This window comes from Mustela putorius, unplaced genomic scaffold (genome assembly GCF_011764305.1).
Source record: "Mustela putorius furo isolate JIRA1106 unplaced genomic scaffold, ASM1176430v1.1 tig00003838_pilon_pilon_pilon, whole genome shotgun sequence".
Taxonomy (NCBI): domain Eukaryota; kingdom Metazoa; phylum Chordata; class Mammalia; order Carnivora; family Mustelidae; genus Mustela; species Mustela putorius.
The window spans coordinates 6,427-14,052 of record NW_025421991.1 but is presented as its reverse complement, the minus strand read 5'-3'; positions in this window follow the sequence as shown (position 1 = coordinate 14,052).

The window sequence follows — 7,626 nt, the reverse complement described above, 5'->3', positions numbered from 1 at the left end:
ATTTGGGTAAATGCTACAATGATTCTAGAGGTTCTATACATTTCCTAAAGCTTTAATGTTTTGATAAGGTCAGCCCTTTCTATTTAATTATTCAAGTATTATACATCGCAGAAATGACCAGATTTCCTTGCCAGCTAAATTATAAACTCACATTGCATCAGCTCTTTAACCATATTTATTCTAAGTTTTTGTCATTTATAATTGTTTTAATTCTCTTATAAAATGAGTTTCACCTTAAAGGAGATTCATATAAAGGACTTTCAGGACAAATATAGGTATTCAATATATTGAAACTCCTAAAACTGAAATGGGAAAGAATTTCCAGAACTAACTATAGCCGCATTCAAACTAAACCAGAATTAGTAACATGGGACTAAATGAACTAAAAGATTATAATATTGTGTCTCTTAGTGTTGTGACTCTTGCTTGAAACATCACTGGCTCTCTAATGTTTACTCTTCCACACGAAGGAAAATTTTACTTAAGTTATTTGTGACTTACAGAAATGTAAAATATTCATTTGTAAACAAATCAAAGTATTCAACTTTTCTCTCTATGTGAACCCTCTGAAACTCAAATGGTCTCAGTAATTATTGTTCCATGTCAATCAGTCATTTGCATAAGTTTATAAGAATCTGTTCTCCTTGTAACAAGGCACCTTTGGAAACATGGGTTATTTTACCAGGGCTTTGACTGGAATGTCATATTTGAGAAAGACATGCATAGATTCAGATATGACCAGACAGCTTAAAGGAACTAAGGTTGACTTTATGAAACGTGGATCCATAAAGCCCCTTGGAACTGATACCTTGCTTACAGAGTTCTCACCAGCCTCACCAGGTGAGTAAAGAATGTCACTTCCTGGCAGGTGCAGGAACCTCAGGATATTTTGGGGACCCTGTGAAGAGGAATCTGCCCAAATCTATAGGTATCACAGGCATGTCTGATGGCAAGTACTTGGCTTGGCTTCTGGACTGGAGAGGCTACTTAAAACTTCAACTTAGAGATTCCTTATAAGAAGTTCCAGCCAAGCAGATTATAAAAGATCTATATGATCACTCACTGTTCTTGCTGAGCGTATGTAAATAATTAGGCCAAATTTGTTAAAAACTGGACTTGTTCTTCAAATAAATTAGTCTTGATTTGGCCATTTATAGAAATGAGGGTTATTTTGGAGAGAAAAATTATGTTTTAATAACACGCCTTGTGGATTCTAGGCTTGATTGTCTTTTGATATCATTTACTTAACCTAGGCAACTTGAGGTAAACTTCAAAGAAGTTACACAATAGCTCATTTAGATGATCTTCTTGCTTAATATTTTGTGGGGATAATAATAGCAGGACCCCATGGCATATGATTAAACTGCTGGAAAATGGGACTGATTCCCCAACAGTTTTGTAACTTATCACCTTGACCAGCTCTGTGTGGCTGGGATAATGAAATAACTCCCTAAAAGCAAGAAGCATACTCCACTCCACAGGATTAACTATGGACTTGTGGAGATAATAGATAGCCCCACTTTCTTTATGATTGTTTGGGTAATGCATTTGGGAATAACCTTATCTCCTAAGATGAGGTTTTTCCCACTTGCCTGTGATCCTTTATAATTAGAATATTAATACCTCAAAAAAGAGCTTAAAGGTATTTTTCAGTTATATATATCCTAGAAGCCACCTCTGTTGAGGTCCAATTGTGAACAAAGGCTTTCTAAGCATACAAGAGTACTCCTGGTAAAAGGAGCCTCAAACCTAGTTATGGGATGGCCCCCAAGTGTAATGACTTCACATCAGGTCCAGAATGTCTTAAAAACTAAAGGCCACCAATGAAGGATGGAGCTTTTGCCAGCGTAGCTACTGGCGCATCGAGCCTTGGGACTTCCCTTAACTTTTACTTCAGGCTTTCACAGGAACTGAACGATGACATGAAATGTATGGCAGATTCATTAGTGTACCTCCAGACACAACTCTCCAGTCTGGCAGTAATAGCCCTCCAGAATCAGCAAGCCCTAGATCTCCTCACTGCTGAAAAGGGAGGAACCTGTCTCTTCCTACAGGAAGAATGCTGCTACTATGTCAACCAGTCTGCAATTGTCATCTCCAAGGTTCGCAAGCTCTGGGAATGCATCCAGCGTCGTCGAGAAGAACTCACATCTTGGGGTTTCAATGCACAATCACGGACATCTTGGCTATTACCCCTAGCTGTCCCTTTATTGTCCCTACTCCTCCTAGTTACCCTCGGTCCTTTTCTCTTCAACAACCTCATCTGTTTCATCAGAAATACCACCTCTCAACATGTGACAGCCTGTATCCTTGTCCTCTGAGGATACAGTCCCTTAAATCTAGATAATTATGATCTCTAGGGTGCCCATGCTGATCATGAAGAGGGGTACATGAGGCTAGAGTATAGAGACTCCTGGGCCCCAGTCCCTTCCTGTCCACTGCTCCCCATTGCTCCCGCTAGGGCAGAAGAAAAGACCAAATGGCTATCCCATTTGGTTAAGATAAGATAACAAGTCATTGCTCCTGCTGAGGCAGAAGAAAAAGACCAGATGCTTGTCCTGTTTGATTAAGAAAAGAAGAAGAAACAAGTCCCCTGGGGTGATTTAGCACTCTCCTGAGTCGCCTCCTCATAGATTATACTTCTGCATTAAGTGGCCATTTGGTCTTGAGAGACTGCAAAAACAACCCATTACCATCCCCCATCACCTGTAACCATAAAAACTCACACCTAACCCTGTCAAGGCTCCGACTTTGGGAGTGATCCTGCTGAGCCTGCTGGTGTTAATAAAGCTGTGTTGTCCCAGCTCTCTGCATGCCACTTGAGTTTCTTGGTCACTTCAGAACTTCTGCAACATCTTAAGTACCTTAAGTAGCCATAAGTCTCCAAGTCATTATTTTATCACCTTATTTTATTTTCTTTATAATGTTTATAACACTCTGAAATTTTCTTACTTAGGTGATTATCATAAAGTGTTCCCCACTGGAACACGAGAAATGGGGTTGTACTTATCTTTTTTCCCCCTGTATATTTGATGTGGGAAACAAAGGCAGAAGAAAAATTATTAAATTTCCTTACTACCTACAGCATACTGACAAGTCCTTGAAACAGGCAAAGTAACATTCCTCTCAGAACTCTATTACCTCAATATTAATACTTTCCTAAGGGCAAAAGGCAATCTTAGCCCAACCTCCAGGGCCCTGTAAGTCTACTTTAACCTACAAAAATTTCTTTGGAAACTTCCTTTACCTCTGCCCCACAAGATATATGTTGGCAATTATCCCCCAAGCATATAACCCATTGATACAGATCTGCAGGGTCTCATGACTCTATTATTAGACAGTAATAAATGACCTTTTCCCAATAATACCTGCCCCTCAAGATCTTGGAAACCTTGCTTCTAAAATTCCTTAGAGACTTATGCTATCCCTAACTCCCTCCTGCTTGAAAGTATATAATGAGCTATTCATCATGACTCCAGTGCAGCTTTTTGTACCCACAGGTCCTCTTCCTGTGCTTAAATAAAACCACATTTTTGGGGTGCTTGGGTGACTCAGCTGGTGAAGGTTCTGCCTTCCATTCAGGTCATGATTGTACAGTCCTGGGGTGGAGCCTTGCATCTGGCTCCCTGATCAGTGGGGAATCTCCTTTCCCTCTGCCCCTCCCCCTGCTCTTGCTCTCTTGCTCTCTTTCTTTCTCAAATAAATCAATAAAATATTAAAAAAAAAACCTTTTTGCACCAAAGGCATCTCAAGAATTTTTTCTTGACTGTTGGCTGTGAAACCTAATGTGTTTCCTACATCATATTCAGCAGCAGAACACATTTAACATGTAGCATGTGCTTAATATAAAAATTATATATTCTAATAAGGTATGAAATACTCAAATGGCATAGCCATCAATTAAACTCTGATTAAACGGAAATTAATAAATTGTCATTTGCCTTCAGTTATATTCTTATTCTTTGATGCTTCTTAAGATTCCATAATATATTTTTCAACTTTATTGAATTATAACTAGAACACAAAGAGTTCATCCATTTTAACCATTGTATTCCATATATTTTGATACATGTCTACATTTGTGTAAACAGTGAAACAATCCTAGCTCTTGGCAATCAGCTCTCTTTATGCCTATACAGTTAACAAATGATATGATTTTTAATATATGGATTAATTTGGTCCATTTAGAACTTCATATTATAAAAGTATTCTTTTGTATCTGATTTCTTTTCCTTAGCATAGTGTTTTTGAGACTCATAATTATTCAATATTATGCACATTGATTATTTGTTTCTTTTGTGGCTGAGTAGCATTATACTGTATAAATATAATTTAGTTTTGGAATGAAGGTGAGTTGGTGGTAGGGTGAGGTCCAGAACTGATGGCCAAGAAAGAATTCTTGAAATGTCTGTGTTGCAAAATGGTTATTTTATTAAAGCACTGGGACAAGACCCATGGACAGAAAGAGCCGCTACACCAAACTCTGAGAGGGGACTGATCATATACTTGGGAGTTGGGGGAGGTAAGGAAAAAGGGAGGTTTTCAAAAGAACTTTTATATGCTAAAGAGGACCTACAAGATTTTGGAGGCCTTTCAATTGTCAAGTTAACGTTGTTTTCCCTCAAGTAAATCACTAACATTAAGATACTTGGAAGTTTCCTTCTGGAAGTTAAGTTATTGATAAGAACTCTTTTTTTCCCCTTGTAACTCACTAAAGCATTTGTGAACTGCAGGAGACTCATGTCCAGCAGGACTGCAATCTCTAAGTTAACCATTTGTTTTTTCTTCCATTAGCTGTAGGACAGGTAGGAGTCTCTGAGGAATGTCATATTTAATCCATCTGGGAGTGGGGTGTGAATTTTGGGGTGTCAGCTTGTGTTTTGCTCTTAGCTTCCTTTCTACTCCCTCATCAAATATACCATTCCTTTCTACTCCCTCATCAAATATACAATTGATGGCTTCTAGTTTTGGCTATTATGAAGAAAGCTGCTCTGAATATTCATGTAAAAGCCTTTTTTTGTTGTTTGTTTTTTTGTTTGTTTGGAGTGTGTGTGTTTAGATTTTCATTTTTTTATTTAAACTCCTAGGAATAGATTTACTGCATCTTATAGTAAGAATTTGTCAAATTGTTTTCCAAAGTGGCTGGACCATTTTGCATCCTATCAACAATGTAGGAGGGTTCTATTCATAACACAGTCTCATTACCACTTTGTGTTGTCAGAATTTAAAATTTTATCCATTCCAATGTGTAAGTAATTGTTGTTTATGTAGTTTTGTTTTGAATTTTCCTAATTAATAATGTTGGCCAACTTTTTTTGTGTTAATTAACCATTCATTTCTGCATTTTCATTTGTAAGGTATCTGTTCAAATTGTTACCCCTTAATATACTGGGTTGTTTGTCTTTTTTGGGAGATCAAATTATGCCCTTATCCCCATGACTACATTTTAATTTCCAAAACCTGCCTATATCTTACACAGCAAAAGGCACTTTACATATGTGATTAAGTTAAATATTTTGAGATGAGGAAATTAAATTATCCCAGTGTGATCAATCTAATCACAAGGGTCCTAATAAAAAGTAAGAAGGAGGATCACAGTCAGAGAAAGAAATAAAGGCCACACAAGTAGAGGAGAGAGAGAGAAAGATTTTCAGAGAAATAAAGAGGTAGAGAAAGATTTGAGGATTCTATGCCATTGGCTTTTAAGATGGAGAAAATGGCCATGAATGAGACATGGAATGTCTATGACCTTTATAAACTGAAAATGACAATGAAGCAGATCTTCCTCTAGAGCCTTCAGAAGGAATGCAGCCCTGCCAACACCTTGATTTTAGGATTTTTGACATTCATAATTAAGATAAATTTATGTTGCTTTTGACCTTCAGAATTGTAAGATAAATTTATGTTGCTTTGCCACTAAGATTTTAGTAAATTATTATAGCAACAATAAAAAAAAAAACAACCTATGTCTTGTTATTGAGAGTTTTTAAAGAGTTAAGAATTCTTTATGTCTTCTGGATACAAGTCATGTCAGATATATATAATACAAATTCCTCAGTTGGTGGCTGTCCTTTCTTACTCTTTGGCTTACCTTTTTATTATTGAGAAATAAAATTTAAATTTGATGAAGCTCATTTTCTTTTATGATTATAATTTTTGTGCTTTGTCTAACCAATCTTTGCTAACCTCAAGCTGACAAAGATAATATACTTTTTTATTCCAGGTATTTTGTCATTTCAGGTATTTTTTTCTGGTCATTTAGGGTTTTATATTTAATTCTGTGATCCATTTTCAGTTAATTTTTGCATGATGTAATCAAAAAAGTCATACACAATATGTAAATTAATGAATGACTGTGTTCAAATAAATCCTTATATATGGACACCGAAATTTGAATTTGATAAAATTTTCAAGTGTTATGAGATACTCTATCTTTTTTCAATAATTAAAAATATAAATGTAAAAACCAGTCTTAGCTCATAGGTTGTACAAAAACAGGTATCAGGGTGCATTTAGCTCCTGCACTATAGTTTGGTAAGCTCTGTTTTATGCATTACATCTACATAATTATAAAAGCAACGATGTTGTAAAAAGTTTCCTTTAAATAGTCATATGTATTTTAAGAAAATTAAAAGGAAAAAAATAATTCTATCATATTTACTTACATATTTTCCGTTTCTGGTGCCCTTTATTCTTGTCTGATGTTATAAATTTCTTTCTGACTCAATTCTCTTTATCCAGAAAAGAATCCTTTTAACATTTCTTATAGTGCAGTTCTCATAGAAATAACATTTTCATAGTCAGTTATGTGAATGTCCCATTAGTTTATCTTCATTTTTCATGAAAATTTTTGTTTTATTTGGATTTCAGATTCTTTCTCTTCCCAGATCATAAAAAAAGAAAAAAAAGTATTGGTCTATTTTTGTTTTGCTTTTTAGATTCCACATATAAGTGAAATCATATGGAATTTTCATATGATATGTGTCTTTCTCATATATATAGATAGATATAGATCACGTCTGACAAAACAAATGAATAAACAAACAAACAAAACAAAACAAAACAAAAAAAACAGAGTCAGACCTCTGTAATTATTTACAGAGAACAAACTGATTGTTGTTGGCGGGGGTGAGGTGGGCAAAATAAGTGAAGGGGATTGAGAGATACAGGTTTCTACTTATGGAATGAAGAAGTCATGAGAATACAAGGTACATCATATGAAATTGATATCAGTGATATTGTAACAGTGTTGTATGATAGCTACACTTGTGGTTAGCATGGCATAGTGTATAGAGATATTGAATCACTATTTTGTACAACTGAAATTAATGTAACACTGTGTGTCAACTACATTAAAACAAAACAATTAGAAAAATGTGGTTGGCCTACAGAATTTTGGGCTCCATTGTTTCTGATGAGTGGTCAACAGTCATTGGAATCAATTTTTTTTCAAAATTATAATGTTTCTTTTTTATACTTTCAAATACGTACTTGTTTTTTTTGTTGTTGTTGTTGTTTGTTCTTTTGTTTTGTTTTTGAGAGCTTTCAAAGTTTGCTCTTTGTCTTTTATCAGTTTGACTATGATATGCCAAGGTGTGATTTTCCTAGTATATTTCTCCATGGAGC